This window comes from Ictidomys tridecemlineatus, unplaced genomic scaffold (genome assembly GCF_052094955.1).
Source record: "Ictidomys tridecemlineatus isolate mIctTri1 unplaced genomic scaffold, mIctTri1.hap1 Scaffold_212, whole genome shotgun sequence".
NCBI classification, from domain to species: Eukaryota; Metazoa; Chordata; class Mammalia; order Rodentia; family Sciuridae; genus Ictidomys; species Ictidomys tridecemlineatus.
Window position 1 is genome coordinate 137108 of NW_027521824.1, and position 6681 is coordinate 143788.

Here is a 6681-nt window from a genome sequence, read left to right on the forward strand (position 1 = left end):
CTGCTTCACTCCAGCGAGCAGGTGGAAGACAGCCACTTTGTTCACGTCCTCCTAGAGGGACAGAGCCTGAGGGAGACAAAGTGCATCCTGGTAAGCCCGACAGCAGGGCTGCCTCTGGGTGTCCACACAACGGAAGGCAGGAGACACAGCCAACTCTGGGGCTATGGTGGGAAATAAAGAAGAGAGAGGTCTGTCTTAAGGGCTTGACCTGAGGAGGGAGAGCCTCAGCATGCCCAGCTCCAGTGGTGAGTGGGCCTGTGTATTGTGGGTTTTGCATTTGCAGGCCAGAAGTGCAGACGGAAGTGCTGTGGACAGATGAAGGCACAGATATGTCTAGGGTGTAGGCTGCAGTGCCTAGAACTTGGTATTCTCAATGAGTGAGGTTGGAGCAGAGGAGGTGGCAGTGATTTGTCAAATGTGTAGGAGGGGATGTGTTCCTGGTGGCAGGGAAGAGAACCTCCTTAGCATGACTAGGTGTAGGAATTTGGGGTCGGGATCACCTGGGGGGTCATGCCAAAGCTTCGGAATGTTAGCCTTTGCATGTATGTAAATATGGAGCTAAAGGGGTTCTGGGCAGAATTTCTATGGATGTGCAGTAGACACACTAATGCTGCAGGTGTCCAGCTGCAGAGGAGACATGTTCAGTGACTGCCAGTGCTGAGTCCAGTTCATCATTACAACCAGACCCGCACCGAGCTTCCAGAGGCCAGGGCCTCTCAAAGCTGTCATGAAGCACACAAGTGCACACTCTTGTATCTGAGTCTGTTTTGTGTAGTGGCAGTCAGGACCAAAATTTTCAGTGCATCTGCCTCTTTTTCTCCTGAATGTTTGACCACAGTCTTCTGGGTAGCTCCTCTAAAAGCCATTCTCTGATGACATTTGTCCCACCCTGATCCAGGTGACCTGTAAGGAGACGGTGACAAGCCTCATCCGCAGGGCCTTGGACCAAAATTTGTTGCAGCATGAGGATGTGGACAACTTTGAGCTGCTGAGTATGATGTCTGAGGATGAGAGTAAGTAGGACAATCAGACAGTGGGGAGACATGATGCACAGTGGGCTCAGGATAACTCACAGCCAAGAGAAAGTGGGCCTTGTCCCCAAAATACCAAAGTGTGGTGGGCCTGGCAGAGACTCTCAGGGGTTGTGGGTGTTTTGTTGTATAATCCTTGAGTGCCACCTAACAATTCTCTCCACTTCGCTCTGCAGAAATCAAGGTCTCTGACCACTCACTGGTGTGTCTGTCCATGAATCCGGGAATAAAATATTTTATCGTGAGGAAACGCCCTCAGGTCAAGGGAAAGGAGGTAAACACCTACCTTATTCAAGCTGTACTTGTGCTGCCATTCCACTCCCACCTGGGGAAATAAGAAGCCTGAGCACCTGGACATATGTGCTAGAAGCCCATAGAGCCAACTGACAGGCTGGGGTGGCTTTCTGTTTCTGGGTTTGCTGATGTTCCATCCCCCACAGTTCTCAGAATCAACCTGCAAGTCCTCCAGGCCGCTTTCCCACAAGCAGGTGGGAGACACCTGCTTAATTCGTGTCCACTTAGAAACACAAAGTCCAAAGATGGCCAAGACTGTTTTGGTAAGCCTGGGAGCAGGGGTGTCCCCTGGTGCTTACACCTGGGTGGGGAACAGACACTAGTCCAATACCATGGACTACTCATACCCTCTTGAATTTGGAGCTTCTGGATGATCAGGAGGATAGAGGGGAATCAAGAAGGGAGAGGTCAGTGTGAAGGGCTGGAGCTGAGATGAGGGAGAGCAGCAGCTTGTCCACTGCCATATCTGAGGGAGTCTGTGTGTCAGGTGGCAGCATGCAGTCCAGAAGGGCAGGGGCAGGTATGGGTGACAGATGAGAATAGGATAGGACCTAGGTTGCAGGTTCCCTTGTATGGGATGCTGACGTCTATGGAGGAGGACAGCAGTGTGAGGTTCTGCATGTTCCTTGAACAAGGAGCTGAGAGAGTCTCTCTGCAGAGTCGATATGGATTTGGAGCAAGCACACTAAATGTCCAGGTAACCCAATGACCACGCTTGCCGGATGAGGTGCCCTCCTACATCCCAGCCAGCACTGAGCCTCTGGAGGCCAGGAGCTCTTGTGGCTATGTTTCAGCACTCCTGTGTGTGGTCATGTTCCTGGGTCTGTTTTTGGCCCTGGCAATCCAGACCAAAGCCTCTAGGTTTTGTGCCTAGGCCATTCCCAATGCCGCCTGCATCCTCGGGCAGACCTGGGATCTTGGAGGCTATTGTCCCATTCCTCCCAACTTGTGGGATGAGATTGCATCTGTATGCAAGTAGTTGAGTCCTTTCACTTCGAGAGGAGTGCAGCTCCACAAAAAGCAATGGCAAGCCCAGGAAGTCCTATGTACAAGGATTGGGCTAGTAGCCTATGGGAAGAGCCTACACGATGCGCAGGAGGTCACCCTCAGGTAGTAGGGTCATGGATGTTGCCCTTGTATTTAGAGTGGAGGTGCCTCCAGAATGCCCCTGCCCACTGCCCTTGAGTAGTCACTTCAAGGCCCATTTCCTGAAGGCCTGTCTCCCATGCTGCTCCAGGTGACCTGCCAGGATAGGGCTCCTGTTGTCATCCGCAGCGCCCTCGACCTACACTTGCTTACTCAGGAGAAACCGGAGGATTATGAGCTGGGCCAAATCATCTCTCACCGTCAGAGTAAGTGAGACAATCAGATGTCAGAGAGCAAGGGTCAGGATGTGGACTCAGGTCAACTCTTAGCACCAAAGAGTAGTCTCTGACCCCCAAGAACACTCCAACAGGGTGTGTTGGGTTCTTGCACAAAGACAACTGCACTTCTGCTGGTGGAAGTTCTTGAGGTCTAATAGTGTACCCCAGTGGATATTGTGGCTCCACACCAGGTGACCTGCCCAGGACATGAACAGGCATACAAAGCTGACATCATTGAGGAGTGAGGAGGAAAGCCTCTTTCCAGGAGCAGTATGCTTTCATGGTCTTGGATAGGAGTGGTTTCAAAGAAACGTGGGAATGCATGGGCTAACGATGGAACTGGCATTTTGTGGACTGAAGCAGTACTATTGAAAGCCTTTTGTGTGACCAGAAATCCACTGCCTGGGCAGAGCATTGCCAGGATTCTAGCAAGCAGTAACAGGATGAAATTGGGAAGAAAACACAGCTTGGGAGACAGCCTGAATCATTTGTTTTTGCATAAATTCCATGGTCTTCCGCACCTGAGTCCACTTGCCAAGGAGTGATCACAATAGCCAGGTTGTGATCCCTAACTAAAGTCAGATGAGGGCTTCCTGAGCACGTAGCCACAGAGCTCATCTGATAATAATGCCAGTGCTTTTTTGTTGGTTGGTTGGTTGGTTTTTGTGAGCCAAACACCACAGCATCCATTATCCCAGCCTATGTACACTGAAGACCACCATCCCAATGAGTTCTGGGATCACTTGTCTCCTATCTTAACCTTCTGTTAGGTTAGTAGAGTCTATGGAAGAGGAAGTCTGTGTGGGGCCTTGGTAGCCTAAGAAATTCATGGCAGAGATCCCCACATCCAACCCATAAGGGATGGAGAACAGGCTCTAGGTTAGAGGAGGGTGACAGGAAACAGGTGTTCAGAGGAAGGAGAAGCAGGCTGTTGTATTCCCCCACTCGGGGTCATGGCACCACTGGGCCATACACCATGTTGGAGGGAAGCAGTCCCTTTGCTGGTCTTTGGAACCATTGTTCTCAGTAGGGCAGCATTTGGAATGTGGCCTCCATTCTCAGAAGCCTGGTTCACATGGAGGCAGGCTCCACCAACACAGAAGCATGGCTCTAATGTGGTATCCGTGCTGGTCAGCCTGTCCTCACTGTGGCCATACTTGAGGAAAATAACTCAGAGGAGGAATCCTAGGCCTTTTCTCTGGGTTTCATAGCTTTCTCTTTGGTTGTGCACTGAGGCTGTCCATAAAGCTCTAGTGTGTGGCAGTGGAGAGCTCCTCAGCCCTTGCCACACAGGCATAGACTGGGAGAGAGAGAACGAGGGTGGCAGAGAGGGAGAGAGAGAAAGATGGAGAGGAGGAGGAGGATCTCTACTTGGAGAATGAGGATTCAGTGGAGCCAACAGGAACAAGGTACTGTTGCCCAGGGCGCAACCATGTTTAGGTCTTCCTCCAACCATGCTCAACCTTTCTTCCAGTCCCTCCCACCTCCCAGTAGTGTATTCATCTTGAATGAGAATTTCATGTTGACATCAGAGCACTCACCATCCAATGCTTCCCTCCAAACCCACCTATGAAGATGGCTCATGTGGGGACTGAATCTTCGGCACAGGAGCCTTTTGTGGGAGATTTCAGATGTAAATCTAGTGGTGTGCTTTGGCAGATGCAAGAGGACCTGAGATGTTCTGGATTCCAAAGCCTTTGGTAGGACAGACATTAGGTGTGTTGAAGTGCTCTGCTTAGTTCTTCCTCAGGGAGGACTGTGGAGGCTGTCTTGTTGGTATTGGTGCTGAATTGGAGAGCTCTCAGGTGTGTGGCTCTGGCCTTTTCTGGCACAGGCTCTCAGATGTTGGGGTGTCCTAGGGAGCACCTCCTGAGTGCCACCTTCTTTTTGTACACCCCTCTCTCCCCAGAGCTGAGGATTCCAGCGCAGGCCAACGTATTTTACGCAAAGAACCCTCACAAAAAATCCAACTTCGTGCTAAGGAAAAGGAGCCTCTCCCAAAAGAATGATGAGTGGATCCAGCCTCAACCTCCCTCTCGTCCTGCAAAGAAGGTTCCAGCCCTCCTGAGGATGCTTGCAAAAATCTGCTGCTGTGTGCCTGGGCGGGGCTGAGGCAGCCCAGGAATATTTACATTGATTACTATTTGCTTCAAAGTTTGAATCTATAGTTTGCCATTGTCTTTGACCTTGTTAGTAACACAGTTGTTACTCTATCCTATATTTTTTGTTTCCATTAATATATTATTATTTTAAAATATATATGTTTTTGTTACCTGATCTACTCTGATTATTTGAGTATACTAAATGTAGCAGTGTTTCCTAACAGACACATCCAAACCAACAGGAAGGAATGTTTCATTCTATCAGCAAGAACTTCGGTATTTAGGAGTTTGGCAGATGGCATTATCTGAGTCAGTTTTCCAATGGGGGCAATGAAGTATCAAGTATCATGGTACAAACACAAACAAAGACACACAAACACACACAAGAGCGCACACACTCACTGAGAGATAGATAGACAGATGGAGTTGGTCCCTGCTGAAATACTTTGGAGACGTGGTTCTGATTTCTCCCATTTTGGGGTATTTTCAATTGCACAAGGTATCTTGCAAATGAACCCATGTCTGAGGAAGACATGCATGTGTACTTCACATGCCACTTTTCACATAGCAGGAAGGTCATGTCATGTAATATTTTTCATGCAGCTGTGTTTTGACTGTGAACCATCCCATGAGGTCAGCTGTGGAATTTTCCACTGGTAGCATCACAATGGGGATCCACTCTTTGGATTTGGAGATATTTCCGATTTTCTTGATTCAGATTGGAATGATATATATATAGTTTTTGATGAAAATTCTGCATTTGATGGTAATGAATGCCATGCATCTAGGAATCTGTAGACTGCAGACAATGAATGGATGCCTACTATTGCCTGGACTGGTCTGAAAAGTCCTGTAGCATCTGAGCATGTGTGAGGGCTTGTACAGGTCTTGCAAAAAGTCCAGGTCAGATGATCCTGCACAAAGCTGAACTCCTAGTGGTCTCCACAACAGTGTAAGGGCCAAGGAGAAACACACTTCCACACAGAAGATGGGAAGCTACCTTATGAAGGTGATCATAGGTAAGGGATCCTCTTGGTAGGACCCATTTTCTATGGGGCCAGAACTGTGCTCTGAATGTGGTTGCTGAGAACTTGGAATTTTCTAACTGAAGCAGTTCGTGCAAGCTGCTTCCACTTGCAGGAACAAAGTGTGTTCTCGTTGAGCACTTTAGGCTGTCCCTGGTTGAACTAGAGTGTCAGAAGCACTTGTAATGATTGGCATTCACAGTTTCACATTGAAGCCTCTGTGCCATCTGTCAACCACTGATGGCTGCAAGTGGGGAATGGAATCCATTTGCTGCAAGCAGTTTCAACTTGCAGGACTAACTTTGTTGTAAGTGGGCACATGGTGTTTTTCCTGTGTGAGCTAGAAGAAAGCAAAACTGCTTCTTACAGGTGACAGGCATGCTTTCACATTGAAGCTTTTGTGCCATTGATCCAAAACAGTTCACTCATGTGGGCACCTGTACTTCAACTGTATGTGGTAAACAAGTGTGACAAATGGATGTCAGTGAGACTTTGGAGAACGAACCTTAGCAACTGGTCCTCTTTCCTCCTGCAAGTTGGTGATCTCTTTCTGTCACACTTTGTGTTTCATGCCTGAACTGTGCTCTGAATGTGCTTGATGAGAACAGTTTAGAAGTGCAGAAGTGAAGCTGTTTGCAGAAGCAGCTTCAAGTAGCACAAGCTAACTTGTTCTCAGTGAGCACATGGAGATTTTTCCCTGGTTGAAGCAGTGTGAATGAGAATGGCTTCTCAGAGCTGGTAGGCATGTTTGCATTTGGCAAACATTGCCATCTATCACCAAGAGTTCCTTGCATGCAGAAACCTTCTTTTTAAGTGTTCTCAGAAAGGTCTGATGAGTAGATTTCCATGGAATTCCGTGGAATTG

At 48.6% G+C, this 6681-nt stretch overlaps 1 long non-coding RNA gene across 1 annotated transcript; it reads left to right on the forward strand.

Annotated features, from left to right (window-relative positions):
- The first annotated feature begins 2594 nt into the window (after window positions 1–2594).
- LOC144373020 (uncharacterized) lies at window positions 2595–4961 on the forward strand. Its single transcript, XR_013432824.1, has 2 exons — window positions 2595–2677; window positions 4599–4961. It is a non-coding gene; the product is annotated as an uncharacterized LOC144373020 (long non-coding RNA).
- Window positions 4962–6681: the final 1720 nt, after the last annotated feature.